This window comes from Pongo pygmaeus, chromosome 17 (genome assembly GCF_028885625.2).
Source record: "Pongo pygmaeus isolate AG05252 chromosome 17, NHGRI_mPonPyg2-v2.0_pri, whole genome shotgun sequence".
Classification (NCBI taxonomy): Eukaryota; Metazoa; Chordata; class Mammalia; order Primates; family Hominidae; genus Pongo; species Pongo pygmaeus.
The window spans coordinates 59,872,275-59,895,869 of NC_072390.2; the positions used below are offsets into that span (position 1 = coordinate 59,872,275).

Consider the following 23,595-nt stretch of genomic DNA (forward strand, 5'->3'; position numbering starts at 1 on the left):
TCCTTATTTATTGTAATAATGGCCCCCAATCTTTAGCTACACCGATATTGATCCCATATCTATATAATCTAATGTACATGTGTATTATATTGTATGTGTGTGCACATGTGATACATGAGATACACTCACAACCGCATAGGCAATCATACTGCAAAGAACACACACATATGCCACCCCAGGTGTACCCTTCAATGTAGGGTCAGACTTAAGGACGTATAAAACACCCACATACACTCACTTTAGTCCGTTGGTACTCCATTAGGACCTGGCCTATACAGAATTGTGAAAACTGATCCGATCCCTCTGTTCTGCCATGGTAACAGTACCCACGTATGCCATAGATGTGTCCTGGCGCCATCTAGTGGGGGATCCAACTTTCTGCCCCATAGTGCCTCCTTAGGCTGGCTCCAGCCATTGCTCCAATTCACCATTTTCTAGGCTGCCTCTATCATCCTAAAAAACGACCATGCTGAAAGAGCTCCTCTGTATTTCTTGGCAGACCCTTTCCAGTTTTCATCCTGGGTGTTTCTGAACAGGAACATATCTCATTGAAGTATTTGCACCTCTACCTACAGACAAGGAAAAGGCTTGGAGCACCTCCATTCATTGTGCCAACAGGACCTGAATAACCGTGAGTTGCCCTGCATCATTTATAAGTCCATGTCTTCAGGATCTAGAAGGAAAACTCTGTATACTGTAATTATATGGCTTTCTGAATTCACTAAATTTAGGAATATTTTATGTATTTTTTTCAGGAAAAAATATATTCTTTCTTTCAATGAGAATATTGACCCACAAAAAGATGCCACCAGTCAATTGTTTCAAAGAGATGAGATGTTACCGGTCATCCTTTAGCTATGAAGGAAGCTAAGCTGGTTATAGGAATTGTTACTACTATACCTAGATTAACCCATGGTATTCAATTTTCATTTTTTTAACTAGTAGATTTTATATACCAAAAGCATTAATAATAGTGGAGAAAAGGCAGGCCATTATGGCTCTGTCTATATAGCTAATTAGTTTTGTAAGTTCTTTATCCCATTCAAAATGTTAAAGGTGACTGAGCAACATGGAAGAGGATGAGGTGAGGAGAAAATGCACTGGCTTAAATCTTATTGATTGGTTGATTAGTCCACATAACTAGTAAATGCTATTAAAAACCAGTCAAATCCTTATCAATGTTCCAATGAAGTGACCAGTTAAATTAATGATCCTGTTCAGGCTGCTTATGTCACAGTAAGGCATATACAATTTGGGGGGAAAGTATCAGCCCATGATTCTCGCTTTCCCATCATCTGCCCCAGATCTCTGCCAGGGCCCAGGGAAGTTTGGACTGACCACTTTTATTATTGTTTCACATTCGTCAGACCAATAATAGTGCTGAAGATGTTACCTATATGATCAATAGAAATGGCCGAGCTTTCTGCCTAAGCATTCTCCACCTGCCAGAATAAAAGGAAGGGTATAGGTAGGGAAAGGGTATGCAAGAGTGACAGAGATAGGCGAGATGAGATTCATTTTTGGATAGATTTGGCCCAAACTTCTGCTGCTACGTTAATAAGCCAAACCTTCTTGAAGAAGATAGGAATTCAGACAAGAAATAAGTAGATTGTTTTACTCTTTGTGTGTATGTAAATGAGAATTGTACAAGTTTACTCAACCCAACTCATATCATGAGAACTTAACTCATTTGAAAGGCTTGGGTTTGTTTTGGCAACAGTTGAATGCTCAAGTTTGCCTTCCTGCTCCTTTGTTTAAGGGGCAAGTGACGTGCATTCTGTGTATCTTGAGGGAAATCAGAATCTCAGTCTCTGGGTTGAGGAGATAGAGAGGGAGGAAAGGAAAGCCCTGTGCTTTCATTATGCTTGAAGTTACTTATTTGCAAAGAGGTTCTTCGTCAGATGAATGTATCTGTTATTCCACAATGGCCTCTCAGTTCGGCTGCCTTTGTTGTAATGTTACATTTTGTATCTAATATTTCTTGCTGCTGCTTAGAAATCATTGTGACTACATTGGTCTTTATCGATAATTTTATGTAGCATAATCCATCACCATGTTAGATGTTAGGGCAGGGAAGAGGGTATTACTTGGTCTTTCACTTGGTGCTCAGACAGCTCTCTCATATTGATTTCTTGGCTTTCATGTTTGTTAAATGATGATTTGCACTTTTCCAGTATTGTGTTTGTCCAGATTACGTTTCAGATGTGTCTATAACATATCATCATTAACAACAAACATTTATTGAACACTTATGGTCTGTGGATCAGGCTCCAGGCTAGGTACTGGGAATAATAAGAGAAATGTAATGTGACCCTACCCTGGGGGGTTTTATTATCTATCGGACCACGTCTGTTTAAAAAAAATAAAAGAAATTAAAAAAAGATACCTAATAGCTTATATCCAGTGAGTGCTACAGGCAGTAAGTACAACTGGAGTTTAGAGAAGGGAGTGATTGGTGAGGACTGGATGGTCGGGGAAGGCTATAGGAATGAGATGAAATTTGAAAGGCTTCTTAAAAGATGAGATGACTCTTTTTATGGGTTACTGAATATAGTGAGTTTCTAAAAACCATTGTGCCAGGAAAAAATGCCTGTATCTTTAAACTAAAATTGCCTTATACATTATTCATGAGTTTAAGATTAAGAATCAATATTCACCTGCTTTCCACAGGGCTTTGTGCTGAGTTCTATTGTTAATAGCCTTGCACGCCTGTCTTACACACCAAGGAAAAGTCAGCCCTGTTAAGTTTGTCATTTAGATTTCTGTGGCCTAGTCAACTTTTAAGATTGTCTTTTGCTTTGTCTAAAATTTGCCCTAGTTTTTCCCTTATTGAAAGCCCTAGTCAGAAAAAAAAAAAAAAAAGAAATGGATGTTTAATGACTTCTTAAGGTTAAATGAATTCTAAGAAAATAGGAAAGGGAAAAAAAACATGACTTCCTTGTGAATGTTGCTTCATCGCATCATAAGAAGTCAAGTTTGACCCTGGAGAGGATATTAGTCCCCCAAGGGAAATATCCATTTATGAGAAGTTCTAGGGGTTTTCTTCCATAGGAAAGAGATGCTCAAACATTTTTGAAGATTGAAAACTTCACTTATTACTTCCGTGGGACTTCACTGGTCTAGATAGATATTTGCCGCAGCTTATTGACAGAAAGCTTTGCAGGAAGACTGTCTGTGGTTACGATTATTAATATTCTAAGGACTAAGCCCTATGACTTTCCCAGTACCAGTTCTTTTTACAGAACTCTCTCTGTGATTTCTATAATGGTATTTTTTTTTTGGTCTCTCTGTTTTATAATTTATTTTGGCTTTGGTGGAATGAGAGGCAGGGAAGAAACGAAATCCATGTTTTCTTCTTTTTGTTTCTTCATACAGTGTACATTTAGGGATACCTATTGAGTACATAACATGAAGCATTCCACAGGTCTCCAGGAAACTCTAGCCTGCTTGTTGTGTCAAACATGTAAAAAGGAGTGAACATTCACACACTCTGAGTTAATGGGTCAGAAAATAAAAGAATAAACTTTTTTTCCCCATAACTGCTATCCTCACTTCTACCAATAGTAGTGGGGTAGATTTAAGTATTCCAATTAAAGCCAATTCAATCTTCTTTATTTTAAAATAGTTTTTTAAGTGTGGTTTGGTCTAATTTGGGCAACTATTTAGTGAATTTCAAGTATAAATGCTCAATCAGGGCTATTTTCCCTTTCACAAGAAGCATCTCTGTGTCCCTTCCCAAGACGTCGATGGGTGCAGGGAAAGCTGTGTCTTCTGGGACAAGGGGGTGCCTGTGGGCTGTCCTTACTGCTGGCCACCAGAGTGAGGCTGGTCTAGTCTGATTCCTGAATACTTTGTGCTGGCATCTGCCTGCTATGGCTAATCTCATCTGTTTTCTGGGGGTGTTATGTTGGTGCTCACAGCTGAAGCCCATAGTCATTGAAATATATCGGTGTTGGAGACGCTGTGTATTTTTTATTCTTCTCATCTAACCCAGTGTTACCGAATCTCAGCACTCCTCTGTCCCCCACCCCACTTTCTGTGGTATATGGGAACTCACAGTACCCCTACATGCAATGCACATATCACGTGTACTCAGAGCTCTGAGAACCACCTATTTGAGACTTCTGGCCATCTTGGACATAGCGGGGCTGAGCAGCAGTCCTGGGTGTTCTGGAAGACCTCATTTTGTCTAGTCCAATGTTTCAGTCAACTTACTTCCCGCCTTTGGCCAAGGCCCAAGAAGGTTAGGGCCTTTGATTCTCAGAGAATCAAACTATATTCTTGTCCTGGGGACATCCACACAAAATCCTCCTCCTCCTTATCTGGAAAAGCACTCTCCTCTTCCTATCTGGTGAGAACTTCCCTTCTTGCCTATTCTCCACACTCTAAGTTAGGTTAATAGTCTAACATTGAGTTTCCAGGCTTGGCTTCTGATCTGGAAAGAGGAGATTTTGGAATTTCAAAAAGCCCTTCTCTCTTGACCAAGCTTGACTTTCATAATCTTTATGTCTCTATGGATTCAAAACCCAATTTGCCTCCTTTCCTTGCACTTCTGTTTTAATAATCCTTATCATCCCCAAAGCAACAGATATCTCTAACCAAATATGGAGAACACATTAAACTACATAAATATAAATATTTATATATGTTTTTATATATAAGCCAAGTTACATATCTATTATATATAATATACATATATTACATAGATATATATTACACGTACATATACATCATCATATATACATATGTATATATATATCATCGTATATACATATGTATATATAATGTACATATATTACATATTCTATAATATGTAATATATATATGCCAAGTTACGACATCTACCAAAAAGAAGAACAAGTCTCCACATAGTTATGAGTGTGATTATAGTAGCCACAGTGGGTTAGAACAATGAGGAATGGCTTCTTTTAGGCAGTGGGTCTTGATCTGGACCTAAAAGAAGGAAGAAATAGCATAGGTGAGAAGAAGAGGGAAAGGGTTCTCAATCAGATTTCATATCTTCCTCCTCCACACCCCTAGAGCTCTGTATTTATAACTCATGCACATTTAGCACAGTCTTTGTTATCACCAAGTTACTCATAGACATGTTTTCCTGTAAGATTTATAAATTACCTGAGGATTGGGATAACAACATTTTGTGTTTTATATTTCTGTCTGTAATATTTTCTGGCCCTGTGCTTACATATGATTGGTCCTTCTATATATTCAAGAGTTAACATGCTAAAAACTTAGGATGCTAAAATTATTTTTCTCTTAGCTTTCCATTTCAAAGCTGCTGTGTTGCTTTACCTCCTATATCACAGAAGAATATTTTCAAAAAAGATATCCAGGGAGAGATTTGCCTTAAATGTTCTTCAAATACCAGTTATTCAGAGTCTCCTTCTCTTCACCCTTCTGATCTGTGGGATTTCCATAAGGTGGTCACTTCCAGTTACTTGTTTTATTGTAGTAAAACATAAAGAACATAAAATTTACCATTTTAATGATCTTTAAGTGTACAGTTCATGGGCATCAAGTGCATTCACATTGTTGTACAGCCATTGCCCATCTACGTCCAGAACTTCATCTCCCCGAAGTGAAACTCTTTAATCATTAGATAGTAACTCCTCACCCCTTCTTTAGCCCATGGCAACCACCATTATGTATGTCTCTATAAATTTGATTCTAAGTACCTTATATAAGTAGAATCATAAAATACTTGTTCTTTTGTTCTAGCTTATTTGGCTTAGCAAAACATCTTTAAATTTCATCCATGTTGTAACATATATCAGCATTTACGTCCTTTTCAAGGCTGAATAATATTCTATTGTATGCATAGGCCACATTTTGTTTCTCTCTCACCTCAAGTTGACGAAGAAGATAAAATGCTTGTTACTGTCCAATTGGCATCTATATGCATGCTAGTATTTTTGGTAACTTGATTCCCTTTATATTGTGAAATATATGACTGTTTGACTTCAGAGCTTGAATACAGACCTTCCTAAAAATATATGCCATGTGGTACCAACCAGAAATAGCATTTCCTTTGAGGCAGTAAATAGTAATTCTGAGGTCAAGTCGAGTAATAGCTTGGACTTTTAAAAGAAAAACAAACTTTTTAAATTTTATGTCTTTAAGCTTTCTTTCTTCTGCAAGTCTTTGAAGTGGCTAGAGACATCAACCACTAACTGGAGGAACACTAGTTCCTCGGACTGCTCGTCCTAAAAAGATGCCCTGCACGAAAGCAGTATGGAAGGTCAAATCGATTTGTGAGTGTAGCTTTCAGTAGCACCCCTTGCAGGTCCTCTTGGTCCACATGCACTAAATCCCTGAGAAGTCTTGCTGCTTTAAAAAAAAAAAAAAAGCTTCATTGATTTTACTCAGCATTTTCCAAACACATCTGAACTCAGAATTAATTTTTAGTTGTTATTTTGGTAATACTTTGAAATATGCTGGATTAAAACAAGGTAAAATCTTTAAGAAGATAACAAAATCAAGGCATCTGAAAAACAAAAAATGTATAAGTGAGTCCTCTCAGAGTGCTGACCTGAGTGGATTGTGATCCATAGACAAATAAATTTGCCTCAATTTTCCCATCATTAGGACAAAGTCACTTAGATTCATAGTCAGATAATTCATATTATTTGTTTTAAAATCCTTTAGCTAAACTGAAGAATTTTTCTTGCCTGCATAAAGAACATGGAAAAATCAATGTAGTAAACCCTTTTAATACTCTTGTCTGCGTTTTTGTGAAAGGCATATAGCAATGTTATTTCTATAAATTTGTTTAAATAAAATGCTGTGTAAATAAAATTTCTTCTACAGTCTTCTGCTGTGTGGAGCAAGTAATAAGTGAAGGCAGTTAAGTCCTTTGTTAGAAGCATATTCACCACAAAGGAAACTGATTATTAACCATGGGGTCAGTCCTCAGGTGATAGAGTCTAGAGAGTAAGAGGAGGTGAAAGGCGAATGGTTATCAAAGCCATGAGTAAAATATTCAGTGGGGGCTATATGAGACTCATGGAGAAAGATGCATTTGCAAAATAGCAAAGAGAGCTAAAAGAAAAATAGTTCCTTGTTTTTGTGCCTCTGAAAACCTGAAATATCAGTTACAAAGGACTTTTCATGACTTAGTAAATTTCTTATTGTTTGTCTTTAACCTGCGTTTTTAAACTTTCCTAAGTAAATACCTTTAGTTTACTTTTAAACAAGCACCAGGGTTATTGAGGGACAGAGAGGCAGGAAAATACATGCAGAAACTAGGTTTTAGGAAGGGGAGAATCCCTGCAATAGAAAGGATGAGTGGGCAGTGATAGAAAAAGACTGCAGAAAAGGAAAAACAACCAACAAACAAAATCAAATGTAAATAGACCACGAAGTTATTTAAGGTTTAAGAAGTAGTCCACATGGCCAATACTTGCAGAGGGTTAAGACTTTGAATCTTAGCTTAATGATAGATTTTCTGTCGGAAGTTAAGGTGACCATGCTACTTTGTTTTCTGACAGCCATAGGCGTGCAGTAGCTATCTGGTAAATGAATGAGTGTCTAACTTAGACTTAGATCACATTATTAGATTAAAAAAATGATATTGCTCTCTATCAGCTGAAGTCATTCCTAATACAGCTAGGAAGTACCCATTCCTGATAGTAAGCAAGTCGCTGATTTGGAAGATGGAAAAATGCCCCTGGAAGAAAGTGTCATCCAGTCCTATTTAAACCAAATCAGCTGGTCTTAGCCAAGTGACCACCTTCACTGGGTTTATCTTGCAGGAGAGTCTGTCTGAGGTAAACACCATCTAGACGGAAATGCCAAGTGGTTTTTGCAATCAGTTGTCAGGCTCTTACTACGCACAGACTAAAAGTCAGTTTTGTCATTACTTAGTCCTAGGTTTCTGGATTCTTTTAAGGGGAAAAGGTGTTTAGCAAACAAAAAATTTTGGGAGGCCACTAATTCATCAAACTGAGGCAGGGTTTTAAACTTGCCTGTGTTAAGCTTGACCTGTGTCCCTAAATGAGTCTACAGTGAACCTGTCTGTCTTTCTGTTGTCACAGGCATTGGGCCTTGGGACGGGGTAAGAAGCCATTTGGGATACAAGTCACCATTATATTTGCTGAAGGCATTTGACACCCTGCACTCGTGCCCTTTAATTGCAAGACTTAGAGACTGAACGTGAACTAATTTGAACCAAAAAGGGAAATGTTAGGATATGTATTAATTTGCTAGAGCTGCCATAACAAGGTACCATAGACTAGGTGGCTTAAGCAACAGAAATTTATTTTCTTGTGGTTCTGGAGGCTGGAAGGCCAAAATTAAGATGTTGGCAAAATTGGTTTCTCCTGAGGCCTCTCTTTTTGGTTTACAGAGGGCTACCTCCTCACAGTGTCCTCACATGGCCTTTTCTCTGTGTATGTACATTCCTGGTGTCTCTTTTCTGTGCCCAAACTTCTTCTTCGGTTAAGGACACCAGTCATATTGGATTAGGGACCATCATAAGAGTCTCATTTCAATTGAATCACCTCTTTAAGAGCCCTATCTCCAACTACAGTCACATTCTGAGATTTTGGGGGTTCAGGCTTCAACATATGAATTTGTAAGACGAGGGTACAGTTCAGCCCATAACAGGGTCATTTAATCAAGCCATCTAACTGCCAGGGGTACAGTTGGACTAGGAAAATGAGAAATCACACATGGTCAAGATTCTCTTCTTCTAAATGTTGTCTTTGCTCTTGTCTTTCAGTCTGCTCCATTGTTCTGGAATGGCTCATGGCTTCTAGCATCTCTAGCCTGACATCCTTATTGCATTATTAAAGATAAAAAGAAGTGCCCTCCTCCCAGTTTGTGTTTGAAAAATCCGGGGGAAAGCCTCTGATTGGCCTATCTTGCATCCAGTGGTCTCCTACGGGCCAGTATGGCATAGAAGTGAGACACTTTGTTTGGTCCAGAATCAGCCAGTGCTCACTACCAGATCAGTCACTGCAGCCAGGGAGGCAGGGTGTAATCAAAATAGCAGCCCTCATCTGGAACATATTTCAAGAATGAGTGGGATGGGAGGAGGAGGTGTTCTCCCAGAGAAGCTTACCACTAGAAAAAGTGTGACCCATACAGATACTCAATGTGTCATTTGGGAGTCAAAGACTGTCAAGTCAGCAGGAAAGTTTCAGTGCAACGTGAGAAGTACCCTGAATAGTGTTCTCATGTAACCTTCAACAGAAAACATGCAAAGGGTTTTAGGACAGCACTTGGTGGGTGCCAACAGTGTCTTAGAGTGTATAGAGGTCAGCAAAGACTTCACATAGGAAAGGGTCTTCAACCTAGCCCAAGGAGAAGAAGGCTAGCCACATAAAGTAAGGCATGGGAAAGATAGATGAAGGCTTACATAGGAGCCTTAGGGGAACTCTAGGAATTTCACAATAGTGGCATGAAATATAAAAGTTGAGGATGGAGAGTACACATCCTCAAAATAAGCAAGGTTGGAAGACCCACACGGGATCAAAAATGAGCATACATTTTTGGCTGTTTTCTCAATGAAACAACAAAGCTCAGAAGTCCATTAAGATACAAAGAGAGAAGACGGAGAACATAATTTGGTTTGGTTCTCTTAATAGAGTTCAACATTTCCCATAGCTTGAGTACAGAGCTACTAGTCTGGGATTTGACATTAACTGTGACTTTGGGCTATAAACCTCTTTTCTTTGGTTCTCAGTTTACTTGTTTATTTCAAATAAAATTTGGACCATATGAATGTTTAGGATCCTGCCAGGTCAATTAGTTGCTATTTATCTTTCTGCCCAAAAAAGTTTGAGTATGTTGCTTGAATGCTGGTTATCAGCTCCATCTGGTCTCAGTACTGACCTCGTTTTTGGATTGCAAAAATCTGCATTTGGCGTGAGTCCTGTCCATGAAGAACTGCAGACTAATCATCAGGGCTTAAATGTGAACAATGGAATATTAGTGCCAGGTCACCATACTGAGACTGACATGTAAGAAGTACAGACAGTTCTGTTCTAAGGGCTCAGAAGGAGAAGAGTGGTGAGAAAAGCTTGACAGAGAAGTGGGATTTCAACTGGACTTTGAGGATGGTTGTGATTTACATAGGCAAAGACAAGGAGGGAGGTCAGAGAGAATGGGGGTTGGGTACCAGCTGGATGGGGTGTGAACAAGAAGGCAGAGGTGAGAAAGAGAAAAGTTTATTCAAGGAAGAGGCATTCAGGTCTGCAAAGATCACCAACTACTCTTTGGATATCACTGCATACTATCTATTTTAAATATTCCAGGCCATTTTTATTCCTTTGTTTAACACTTCTTATCCACCTGCTTGGATCAACTTCCCTAGAAGTTGGTCCTACTCATATAAAGCAACCATTTATGGGGCTTGGATAGTGTAAGATGGTCTCTCCCTTTCTCAGTGCCTGCATTCCCCAGTGATACTCAGCTGAGGCCGCAGAAAACCCTTTACTTCCCACTCAGTCCTGTGCAGGGCCTCAGGCAGCCCATCAAGACTAACACTACAAAAGGAGGGTGTGAGGGCTGCCATCTTGACCTTCATCCTCATCACCATGGACCATCATGGCCAACAGGACTATATGCCACGTATTCTATGCTAAGGCATTATAGTTATTATTTCATTTAATCCTTCCAGCAGCCCTATAAGATGGAATCTCTATTATCTCAAATGAGTAGAATATTGCTTGGAGAGGTTCAGTGGCCCACCCAAGGTCACAAGATGGCAACTGATGGAACTGGGACTTAGGCTCTTGTCTCTGATCGCTGGGAGCTGATAATCACTGTGTGTGAGAGGTCACAATGACGGAAGTTCAGGAAGGGAAACAGCCCACCATGGGTCATGTATTAAGCACCATGGAGAAAAGGAGAGAGAGACAAAAGAGGATCATTTGATAGATGCATATGTGTGTGTGTCTCTGTGTGTGTGATCTCCTACCTAGAACACAAGGAAAAAAATATTTCTTTATTACTTGCCTGAATGTCAGAAATAATTAGGGAAAACCAAACACAGTCAGAAATCCTGGTCTCTACTAATGGATAGTGAGGGAGGAAACTCACTCTCAGACAGGGTCTTCTTTCCAATGCTTAGTTTTCATGGTGTGTGTGTTGGTGGGAGGTACACACACACCCTCCCCTGGCTAGGCTTCCATGGCCAATCTCCCCAAGGAGTACTTATGTGGGAGGTAGCACTCTTTCCCACTGACCAGTGGGGACACAGATGCCCTCTCCTAGCACCCTTAAGGACTCTAAGACTCAGCCAGCCCTGAGGTCCAGAGGCAGGAGATCAATTGCCTGGGCCAGAGCCCTGAGGTGGGGCTTTGGAAGCCCAGAGATCTTCAAGGCTCTAGACTCTTCGGAGCTGAAGCTGAGCTCTGTGGGGCAACTCCAGGGAAACAGGCCCTTTGTGAAGTGCTCTTTGATGAGAAGCATAATATACATACAAATTGCTATATGTCAGCTTCTGAGGAGCCACTTCAATCCATTTGGGCACCTTTGATTTTATTCCCCTCCAATTCCTTTCCTTCTTTAAAAAAATTAATAAGAGCATGTTTTCATCTGGCCTCAAGAGAGTAATTTATTTATTCAAAGTAATAATAAAGTTTCAGCATAATCTTTAGTTCCCAAGCAGTAAAGAGACTCTTTGAACAATTTATTTTTCCCATTCTTGAAGTGCGAGGGAGACCAAGAGGCTGCTGTGCAGTGTCCTAGGGCCCACTGCCATGGCAACAGCCAAAGCCTCTTGGCTGTCCAGCCATAGGCTGCTTGGAGGCAGAGAGATGGGAAATGGTCCCATAACACTCTTCTTCCCCTCTCTGTCTGCTACAAGTCCTCCCTGTAAGAAACTGAGGGACAGAATGGGATGAAGCCCTGGATCAGCTGTGGGAGTAAGAACAGCAACCTTGAAAGCTTATCACAACGAATCAGGTGCCAGGTTGGAGGCCCACAAGAAGCAGGTCAGCAGATGGGTGAGATGATGGCTCTGAATTCACATTCACACTATGGAGTCAGAACATGGGGCTCTGAGGGCTGGGTGAGTGGGCCCAACTATAGGAGACAGGAAACCTTCAGAAATCTTGGTCTTCAGTGAGTGCTGCGGGATGATAGAACCACCTCTAACAGGAAAACCAGTCCTATTTGACACTTATCTGCCAGCCAGTGTGTTAAGCATTGTATGTTCATTATCTCATTTAGTATTTATATGAGCATATAACACTGTTGTTCCTATATTTTGGATAAGGAAAACAAAGTTGTGGAAATTAGTTAGCTTGTCCAAGTTCATACAGCTAGTAAGTGACAGACCTGGGATTCAAACCTGACTGGCTTGAAGAACTCAGGTTTGTATCCATTATAGACATTGCCTCTTGGTTTGAACTGGTTAGGGAAGGCTAATGAGGGTAGTTCTATCAGTTAAGAATAGTTTTGTCCAATGGGTAGATTGTAAAAATTTTCTCCCATTCTGTAGGTTGCCTGTTCACTCTGATAGTAGTGTCTTTTGCTATGCAGAAGCTCTTTCGTTTAATTAGATCCCATTTGTCAATTTTGGCTTTTGTTGCCATTGCTTTTGATGTTTTAGTCATGAAGTTCTTGGCCATGCCTATGTCCTGAATGGTATTGCCTAGGTTTCCTTCTAGGGTTTTTATGATTCTAGGTCTTATGTTTAAGTCTTTAATCCATCTTGAATTAATTTTTGTATAGGGTGTAAGGAAGGGATCCAGTTTCAGCTTTCTACATATGGCCAGCCAGTTTTCCCAGCACCATTTATTAAATAGGGAATCCTTTCCCCATTTCTTGTTTTTGTCAGCTTTGTCAAAGATCAGATGGTTGTAGATGTGTGGTATTATTTCTGAGGCCTCTGTTCTGTTCCATTGGTCTATATCTCTGTTTTGGTACAAGTACCATGCTGTTTTGGTTACTGTAGCCTTGCAATATAGTTTGAAGTCAGGTAGCATGATGCCTCCAGCTTTGTTCTTTTTGCTTAGGATTGTCTTGGCAATGTGGGCTCTTTTTTGGTTCCATATGAACTTTAAAGTAGTTTTTTCCAATTCTGTGAAAAAAGTGATTGGTAGCTTGATGGGGATAGCATTGAATCTCTAAATTACCTTGGGCACTATGGCCATTTTCATGATATTGATTCTTCCTATCCATGAGCATGGAATGTTCTTCCATTTGTTTGTGTCCTCTTTTCTTTGGTTGAGCAGTGGTTTGTAGTTCTCCTTGAAAAGGTCCTTCACATCCCTTGTAAGTTGGATTCCTAGGTATTTTATTCTCTTTGGAGCAATTGTGAATGGGAGTTCACTCATGATTTGGCTCTCTGTTTGTCTGTTATTGGTGTATAAGAATGCTTGTGATTTTTGCACACTGATTTTGTATCCTGAGACTGCCGAAGTTGCTTATCAGCTTAAGGAGATTTGGGGCTGAGACAATGGGGTTTTCTACATATACAATCATATCATCTGCAAACATCCAGAATCTATAAAGAACTTAAACAAATTTATAAGAAAAAATCCAACAACCCCATCAAAAAGTGGGTGAATAATATGAACAGACACTTCTCAAAAGAAGACATTTATGCAGCCAACAGACACATGAAAAAATGCTCATCATCACTGGCCATCAGAGAAATGCAATCAAAACCACAAAGAGATACTGTCTCACACCAGTTAGAATGGCAAACATTAAAAAGTCAGGAAACAACAGGTGCTAGAGAGGATGTGGAGAAATAGGAATGCTTTTACACTGTTGGCGGGACTGTAAACTAGTTCAACTGTTGTGGAAGACAGTGTGGCAATTCCTCAAGGATCTAGAACTAGAAATACCATTTGACCCAGCTGTCCCATTACTGGGTATATACCCAAAGGATTATAAATCATGCTACTGTAAAGACTCATGCACATGTATGTTTATTGTGGCACTATTCACAATAGCAAAGACTTGGAACCAACCCAAATGTCCATCAATGACAGACTGGATTAAGAAAATATGGCACACATACACCATGGAATACTATGCAGCCATAAAAAAGGATGAGTTCCTGTCCTTTGTTGGGACATGGATGAAGCTGGAAACCATCATTCTGAGCAAACTGTCACAAGGACAGAAAACCAAACACCACATATTCTCACTCATAGTGGGAATTGAACAATGAGAACATTTGAACACAGGGTGAGGAACATCACATACCGGATCCTGTCGTGGGGTGGGGGGAGGGGGGAGGGATAGCATTAGGAGATATACCTAATATAATGAGTTAATGGGGGCAGCACACCAACATGGCACATGTATACATATGTAGCCTGCACGTTGTGCACATGTACCCTAGAACTTAAAGTATAATAATAATAATAGTAAAATAATAGTTTTGATTGCAAGTAATGAAAACAGGACTAATTGTCACTTAAATAGATAGAAGTTTATTTTCCTCTCCTAATTAGAGTCCGGAGGTGGGCAGCAGCTGGCACACACTCAACAGCTCAGTGACAGAGGCTGTTCTTGTGGCCTTTTGCTCATGCTCAGCACCTTCTTGTCACAAGACAGCTGTGCACCTCCAGACATTACATCTGTATTAAAGGCAGGAAGAAGGAAAGGAGAAAAAGTTGGTGCTAGCACTATTTGTCAGGAAAGAAAATGCCTTTCTCTCCCCAGCAAAAGCAGACTTCTATTTGTTATTGGTGAGAAAGAGTCACACTAGCCTCCCCAGCTGAAAGGCAGGCTGAGAAATGCAGGAATTTGTTTCTCCACACCCTGCAGTGGAAGGACAGGAATGGCTTTTTGCAACTACTTCACAGCAAAAATGTGAGCTGGGCATTGGATGATCAAAAAGAAGGACAAAATGCTAAAGGAGAAAGTTGCAAGAATGATGAAAGTATCTCAATCCATTTGTGCTATTATAACAGAATACCATAGACTTGGTAATTTATAAAGAACAGGAATTTGTTTCTCACAGTTCTGAAGGCTGGGAAGTCCAAGATCAAGGCACCAGCATTTGGTCTGGTGAGATCCTTCTTGCTTCATTATCACATAGCAGAAGACAGAGGGCAAGCTAGCCAAAAACAGCCTCTTTTATTTGGGCCTTAATCCCATTAATGAGGGAGGAGCCCTCCTGGCCTGATCACCTCTTAAAGGCCCCACCTTTTATTACCATCACATTAGCAATGCCTGGCTTTTGGAGAGGCCACATTGAAACTGTGGCAGATGGTGAAGCACTTCTAGGTCTGGATCTGGTGTTAATGTGGAGAACTGGTGGGAGCAAAAATTGGAAAACCAACTGGGGCTTAGATTGTGGTGCAATGTAAGTACCAATCCAGAAAGCCAAGCTTCATCTTTACAGGCATGTATTGTTTCCACACTCCTGTCAGCCCCATTCTCTTGCTCCTTTCTTTAACAAGATACATGTGTTAGTTACTTTAATTTGCTGAATTTCAAAGTATTTATCCCAAGGTTTGGAGCTGGATTTGATTGCAGGAAAAAAGGTTCTAAATTCATATATAAAGAGATCCTTTGTGTTTCATTTAAAGTGGATTGTATCGCTTTAAATCTATAATAGATTAATTCTTCCTTTTCTACTCCATTTTCTCATTGCCATTGGCAAAGTTCATTCTATAAGACAAGAGAGAATCTGCCATTGATTAAAGGGATTAAGGGTAAGAGACAATGACAATAGCTGTTGTGTTAGGTGACAGGATATGCGGTGATTTAGTATTATTACAACATTTTCATGAAAGTTGAATTTTATTTGGGTTAAAACAAGGAGGAAATATTTAAGGTCATTGGATAAGAATATTTGGTCAAATTACTGTGACAGTGGTTCTAGAAGAGAAAGATGAGTCTTGATAAATATAATGGTCAGAAACTTTTCTGGAAGGGGAGCTGTTACTACAGGCTTAGGGGTGGACTGTGGGAGTCCTCCCTTAGCTGTTCCTTGATGTGTGGATGCCCTTCTCCCCAGGTGAGCCCACTGCCACCATGGGAGGCCTGCTTTGTCTCTGGGGTTCTTCCAGACTGGACTCTGTAGGGCTATTGTAGTCTCTGAGTGACACAGAGTTCATGTCCAGGTGACTGCCACAAACTCGGGACACAAGTCCTCAGTGTCCCTCTTTGTAGGAGATTTCTTCAGAGGGATTTCTGGGCCTTCCCTCTTCTCTTCTTAGTTAGGGAGTGGGGAAGACATCCTTTACTAGCCTGCAGGGAAACTAAAAGTTTAGGATGTCTCCACAAGGTCCTCTCTTGAACTCTTCCCTGACATCAGATTGTCTTTCACCCTCATCATATCCTGATGTAAAATGCCGCTCGTCACCATTTTCCTTAAGAAAGCTAATTGTGTTCAACATTCTGTAAGCTTAGGACTTTGACAGAGGTTTTGGGAGGCCCCAGTGCATATGGCGAAAGCTCTGGCTGTCTCACCTGAACCTCATGCCTCTCAAGCCCCTCTCCTTTAACATCCATACTCCTGTCATGTGACTAAGCATTGGCCCGGTTCCACCTCCAGTGTTTTCCCCCACAACCATTGCCATCTGTCCCAGAAATCACGGAAACTGCCCAAATCTGGTATCCAAAGACCCTCTCCAACTTTTAGAAAGACTGTTTCGTTTACCATGTGTATGTTTCCCTACTTTTGCACTGTGAATTATTGGCCTGTAGTCTTTTCAGAAAGCAGACAAGGCACACATCCTCAATAAAATATGTTCAAGAACACATGACTCAAGTCTTCATGAACTTACTGAATTCTTTTCTTGTAAGCCCTTGTGCTGATTTAGGCTCTGTAGTAGATGCTGGAGATACACACAGATTGAAGCCAGGTCCTGCCTCTCAGAGGGCCAGAAGTCAGACGCTAATAACTAAGAGGTTAAATGTTAAGGAAAAGAATCAGAATTTGAAAAGTAGATAATAGTTATAGATCACCTGAGAGTTAAGACAGCAATGATCCCTGTAGGTTTTTTGTTTGTTTGTTTGTTTGTTTAAAAAAAAGCCCTCTCCCACTGCCTTCCCACTCTTGCTTTCTTGATAGGTCAGGCGAGAGCTAAACGAGTTCTGCCGTGTCACTCCTTCACTCTGAAGCCTTCTACAGCTTCCATCTACCTAAAATTAGAACCTGAGTGCCTAGCACAGCCATACCTACATGATTGTTTTGAAGCTACTTTTCCTACTTGTATCTACTGGTATACCCTCCTGCACTCTACGTGGTGTCAGCTCAAACTCTTCATCTTTCCCCAAGCACAGAGGTGTTCCTATGACATTGTTCATGTTACTTGAGCCACATAATGGTCTCAATGGTCACTTTACTCAAAATCCTACTTACCAGTTCAAGGTCAAGCAACCTTATTTAATCTGGGAAGTTGCTTCTGGGTTCCCATGTGCAACTCTTCACCCTATGGAATGAACATGATTAAAAGTGTAAGTTCTAAAGCCAGACTGCTTGGATTCAAATCCTGGATCGGCACGTGCTTGCTACACAGCCTTGGGCAAGTCAGTTAATATTCTCAGGCCTCTGTTTCCATCTGTAAAATAGGGTCAACAATAAAACATATCTCAAACATTACATAATTTATCTGTATATTGCTTATGATGGGGCCTGACACATGGTAAACACTATTTGAGGGTTATTGTAATCATCATCACTGTCATTAATATTATTGGCTGATCCCACTCTTGCAGAGTTACTCCCAGGTGCCTTTCAATTGTTGTGACTTCTGTCCTTGTTCTTCCTTTGTTACTTTATGAGGTCTGTATTACTTTTCTGTTGCTGACAATAAAAAATAACCACAAGCTTGGTGGCTTAAACACCCCAAATGTATTATTGTAAAGTCCTGTAAGGCAGAAGTCAAACATGGGCCTTGCATGGGCTAACATCAAGGTAATGGCAGTGTTTTGGGGGGCTTCTAGGGGAGAATCCATGATCTTGCTTTTTCCAGGTTCTAGACAACCTGCATTTCTCGGCCTGTGGGCCCTGTCTTTCATTTTCAAGGACAGTGACATTTCATCTGTCTATTCTTCCATTGTCATACCTCCCTCTCTGGTCACAGCCAGGAAAGGTTTCTGTGAAGGAGCTGTGGGATCAGATTGTGCCACCCAGACAGGGTAATCCAAAAAAATCCCCCCAACTCAAGGCCCTTAATTTAATCATATCTGCGAGTTTCTTTATCCATATAATGCAACATATTAATAGGTTCTGGAGATTCAAATGTGAATGTCTTTGGGGGCCATTATTCTGCCTACCACAAGGTCCTTGAAGGCAGATCTTCTTTTTCCCCTTAAGTACTCCTTGTAAGGGTTGGCATAAAAATGCTTTTAAGAAATGTTGAACTAAATCCAGTTCTCAGAGTGTCAGGGAAGGAAGACTCCAGGAGAGTTCCAAAGAGCTGGTTGTTGTCTTCCGGAACATAGTTTCTTAGTATTATTTGTACAAATTATTGGAATGAATAATTATGCTATTTTGAGTTAATACCTCAGGCAGGAAAAATATTTTTTGAGCCCAGGTTTCAATTATGTTAAATCTTTAACAAGAACAACAACACCAAAAGTGTATTGGCAAGAGCGCTAAAGGCTAGGGTGTTTTGCATTAGCCTACCAGCCTCCTGGAAATGTCAAGGAATAGAAGGGCATTACTATCCATGCTTTGCAGGGTAAGAAATTGATGCACAGAGGAGTTAAGTAACTTGTCCAAAGTCACAATGGACAACCCAGAGGCAAAAGCTGAAATATTAACATCTTGATACTTTTTTTATTTTTTATTTTTATTTATTTATTTTTTTGAGGTGGAGTCTTGTTGTGTCACCCAGGCTAGAGCGTGGTGGTGAAATCATAGCTCACTGCAGCCTTGACCTCTTGGGCTCAAGCTATCCTCCCACCTCAGGCTCCTGAGTACCTGAGACTACTAGCATGCATCACCATGCCTGGCTAATTTTTTATTTTTTTGTAGAGACAGGCTCTTGCTGTGTAGTCCAGGCAGGTCTTGAACCCCTGGCCTCAAGCGATCTTCCTGCCTTGGCCTCCCAAGTGGGAAGTGCTGTGATTACAGGTGTGAGCCACTACACCCCTCCCATTATGGTATCTTGATGATTAAGCTAGTCCTTTCTCACAGCTTGTGACACTAAAAACCCTTCCTTGTCTCCAGTCAGGATACTCTGACCATTCCTTCCTCATCATTAAACACTCGAATTATGCCCAATTCATTGTCTTCATGCCATCCATGACATAGTCCCTTAATATGGCCATATGCAAATGGCATGATCAATAATAGTGCTGGCAAGTGAGGGGCATGTTTGGAGAATGACACACACTTCAGTTATGCTATGCTGTGGGGTGCGTGTGAGGAATTTGATAGTTCATTCAGTGAGTAGTTACTGAGCATCTGTAAGTGTTATGAGTTCCCCTGCTGTCCTTGTGGAGTGTTTATAGTGTGGTGATGAAAGCAATTCTTCAAATAAATAAGTACGTGTGTGAAAAGTGTTAACAAAGAAGAAACACAGGCTGCTCTGGGAAGAAGCAACTGATGAAGCTGGAAGACTTTCATATGATGCCTTGAGAACCAAGCTAAAGGATTTCAACTAAGAGTCCATTGCAATAGTAAAAAAAAAAAAAACAAAATGATGAGTGAATGAACCAGGGTTGAAGCTATGGGAGCAGAAAGGGAAGTGTATTGTTTATTCTCACACTGCTAGCAAGAACTACCTGAGACTGGGTCATTTATGAGAAAAGAGATTTAATTGACTCAGAGTTCCACAGGCTGTACAGGAAGCATGGCTGTGAGGCCTCAGGAAACTTACAATTATGGTGGAAGGTAAAGGGGAAGCAAGCATGTCTTACATGGCAGATCAGGAGAGAGAGAGTGAAGGGAGAAGTGCCACACACTTTCAGCCAATCAGATCTTGTGAGAACTCACTATCATGAGAACAATGAAGAGGAAGTCCATCCCCATGATCCAGTCTCCTCCTACCAGGTCCCACCCCCAACACTGGGAATTACAATTCAACATGGGATTTCAGTGGGGACAAAGGGACAAGCCATATCAGGAAGAATCAACTAGGTGAAAATAGTAACTTGTCTATACCCATTGTTCTAATTCTCTGGCATTCTAGTGATCATTTAGACATATGGAAGGATTAACCAACTTGGTTCCAACTCTGAAGATTCATTTGTCAAACCAGGGTACACCAGGCTGTCACCATAGACAATCTGTTTGTGAACCAACTCAAGAGACTGTATATAAATACATTTTGGATTGTTACTTTTAATAAATCTGTCATAAGTTCAGCTTAATTGGTCAAGTCACAAGGGCTTTAAGAGCTCCTCCTGTGTAGCCAGCTCAAGGCTGGATGTCATGGGAGATGCTATTAAGCAGCTTGTAGGCCCATTTTGAGGCACATTCATGAAACCACAAAAGGGTAATGTGACTAAAAACATAGAATCAAGTTCTAAGCTGTGTCTAACTGGCTACCGGTGCTGTGTTGGTTCAGGAGGGCCGTGAGACGAGAAGGTATAGGTTGACTTCTTGCACCCCAATTTTTCTCTAACTTAATTTTCTGTAGGAGATTTTTACCACTTGAAACGCATTCCTTTTGGGTGAAACAATTTCCCCCTCTTGCAGTTGTCTTTGAACCTGAGAGAAGTGTTAAGATTCCTTTAGTTTCACTCTAGGGAACAACTTTCTAACATTGCGAATGGTTCGACAATGGAATCCACATATTGGAGTGGTAGTGAGTTCCTGTTGCTGGAGAGGCTCACACAGAACCTGAGTGAACATCTTCCTGCAACACTGAAGAAGGGATTCCTGTGTTGTTTAGGAGATTTCACAAGTTGACCTCTTAAGGTCAGCATTCTCCTAATCTATGTTCACATAACTAACAAAAATGTATTGTTGGAATGCTACTTGTTCAAGATAAACTATCGCCTCCCCAAAATCAACTCTGGTTATACAAATTATGTAACTCTTTGCCCCTGATGAATGTGTTGTCTTTTTCTCTTGATATGGGTGAAAGTGTATCACAGGAGTATTGGACACCTAGAAGCATTGGAAGAAACCAAACAAAAAGGTCCCCTATTTCATGGTCTTGCCTGGGCTCCCTCCTGTGTATCATGAAAATGTTTAGGCAGAAAAAGTAATCTCTGTGTCTCTGAACAAAAAGTTAATTTGCGATTGGACAAGTGCTTAACAACCTCATTAAGTTCCTAGTTTCCTTGGGCTTGCTGGGTTGATCTTTCTAAGTGTCTCTTAGCCTTATTGCCTCCCGAGGTGGTCTCTGTGTTTCTGGATTTATTCCAAAGTGCTCATCACTTTCCCACCCCACCCTGCCCTTCCCCCACCCTGCCCCCCTTCCCCTGCCCCAAGTGCCCCCACCTAAAAGCATTTGCCAGTGGTCACGGGTCCTTTATGTAGAAAAGTGGAGTTGCTTCTCACCTTCTCACTTCCACGCATTTGCCTCTGTGTTTTTTTGGGCAAGGAGTAAGTTTAGAGCTACCTATCAGAGAAGTGAGAAATTAGCTCATTAGCAGAATGCAAGCTTAATAATAGATAAAGAAAGACCACCAAGACTACTTACAGCCTTCCAGGTATTATCAGAGGTAATTTCTGCACACTATACCTCCAGCCAGCATCAATTATTCTTCCTGTTTGAAAAATTAGGAAAAATTAAGTGCTGATAACTAAATTCCTTAATCTGCCCAGCACCAGTAGATCATTCAAGAAGCTCGCTGGAATTGCAGATACAATCCTGGGCTAAGAATATGGAGCCTTGGCTACCAAAGACGATTGCCCTAAGATATCTCCACAGGGCTCATGTAGGGGTTGTTAGGTGATCTGCAAGGTAGGAACTCATTTTGGAAAATTACTATTTATCTTTGAATGCATGTAGTCTTAGAGTGTTCAAGTACTCCATTTCAGCATATTTACTTGTTGGGCATCTGTTAAGTCTTTACTTACACAAAGCATTCTATGACTAAGAACATTTTAAAACTACTGATTTTAGTCTAACTCCTTTAGTTCACATTTAGGAAATAGATCCCAAAGTGGCTAAGAAGCTTCTAAAACATCAGTCAAAATTTTGGAGGTAAAGCTAAAGACCAGCAATTATTTAAGTGGAGACACATAGACCACGTGTAAATTAGTAACACTTTCCTTTTGTTTTCATTTCAGTCATTTCATTCTTTTGGCTTCCCTTCTGTATTCACACCACAAATCAAGCATGCTTTCTCCTTAACCTTCTGTGGGGAACCCATTTTAATTCTCTACTGCCTTGTTGGGAAACTGTATCTGCCTAGAAGTTGCCCTGGAGTTTCTAGAACCAAACTCTATTTCTAATGGGATGAATTATTTATATAGCAGCATTTTGTTTTTATTATTTAGCGCCTTTTTTTTTTTTTTTTTTGCTTTTCAAAATACATGTTTCTTTATCCAATACCTTATTTAGTCCTCACAACATCCCAGTGAGAAAGATGAAGCAGGCGTTAGTAAAATACATCACACAAATAGCAAAGTGACTGTGCAGGTAGAACTTTTGGTGTTTTTCTTTTTCAAAAAAACAAGAGACATTGTCTGCTATTTCATTGTGTAGATGGGCATAAAAAGTCACTTTGGAACTCCAAATCTGCCTCTTTTCTGAACAAACAAGTAATTCTTCTAATCAGGCAAATGTAAGATGTGAGGGGCTAAGCCTTTATATCCTTTCAGCATCTTATAGTATGCTTACCTGGAAAAGAGATGAGGAAATTTGCATAGGTGTCAAGGGGTCCCCTGGCAGAGAAGGGACACTCAGATTCTAAACAGATTCTCCTTTTCTTTTCATTAAAATGCTTTATTTTGATTATTTTGACACATAATAATTGTGCATATTTATGGGATCCAGTGTGATATTTCAAAATATGTATATTATGTGTAATGATCAAACCAAGGTAATTAGAATATCCATCACTTCAAACATTTATTTCTTAGTGTTGGAAAAATTAAAAATCATGTTTTCTAGCTATTTGAAAATATATAGTAAATTATTGTTAACTACAGTCACCCTACAGTACTATAGAACACTAGAATTTATTCCTCCTATCTAGCTGTAATTTTGTATCTTTTAACCAACCTCTGTATATTCCCCTCTCCTCTCTACCTTTCTTAGCTTCCAGTAGCTATTATTCTACTCTCTACTTTCTATGAGATCAATTTGTTTGGTCCCCATTATATGACTGAGAACGTGTGATGTTTGTGTTTCTGTCCCTTATTTATTTCACTTAATATAATGTTATTCAGTCTCATCCATGTTGCTGCAAATGACAAGATTTCATTCATTTTTATGGATGAGTAGTATTCCAATGTGTGTGCGTGTGTGTGTGTGTGTGTATATATATATATATATGGGAAAAACTATATATTCGTGTGTGTATATATGTGTGTGTCTGTGTGTGTGTGTATACACACACTTTTTCTTTATCTTTCTTTCATCAATGGACAATGATCTTGATTCCATATCTTAGCTATTATGAATAGTGCTACAATAAACATAAGAGTACATATCTCTCTTAAACATTGTGATTTCCTTTCCTTTGGCTATATACACAGTAGTGGGATTGCTGGATGACATGGTAGCTTTATTTTTAGTTTTCTGAGGA

At 40.0% G+C, this 23,595-nt stretch overlaps 1 protein-coding gene across 1 annotated transcript in view; it reads left to right on the forward strand.

The window, feature by feature from the left end:
• Positions 1–435: 435 nt before the first annotated feature.
• Positions 436–23,595, forward strand: part of SLC14A2 (solute carrier family 14 member 2) — a 471,903-nt gene continuing 448,743 nt past the window's right edge. Inside the window, exon 1 of the mRNA XM_054460802.2 lies at positions 436–631. The gene's annotated coding sequence lies outside the window, so the exon portion shown is untranslated. The remainder of the gene's footprint in view (positions 632–23,595) is intronic.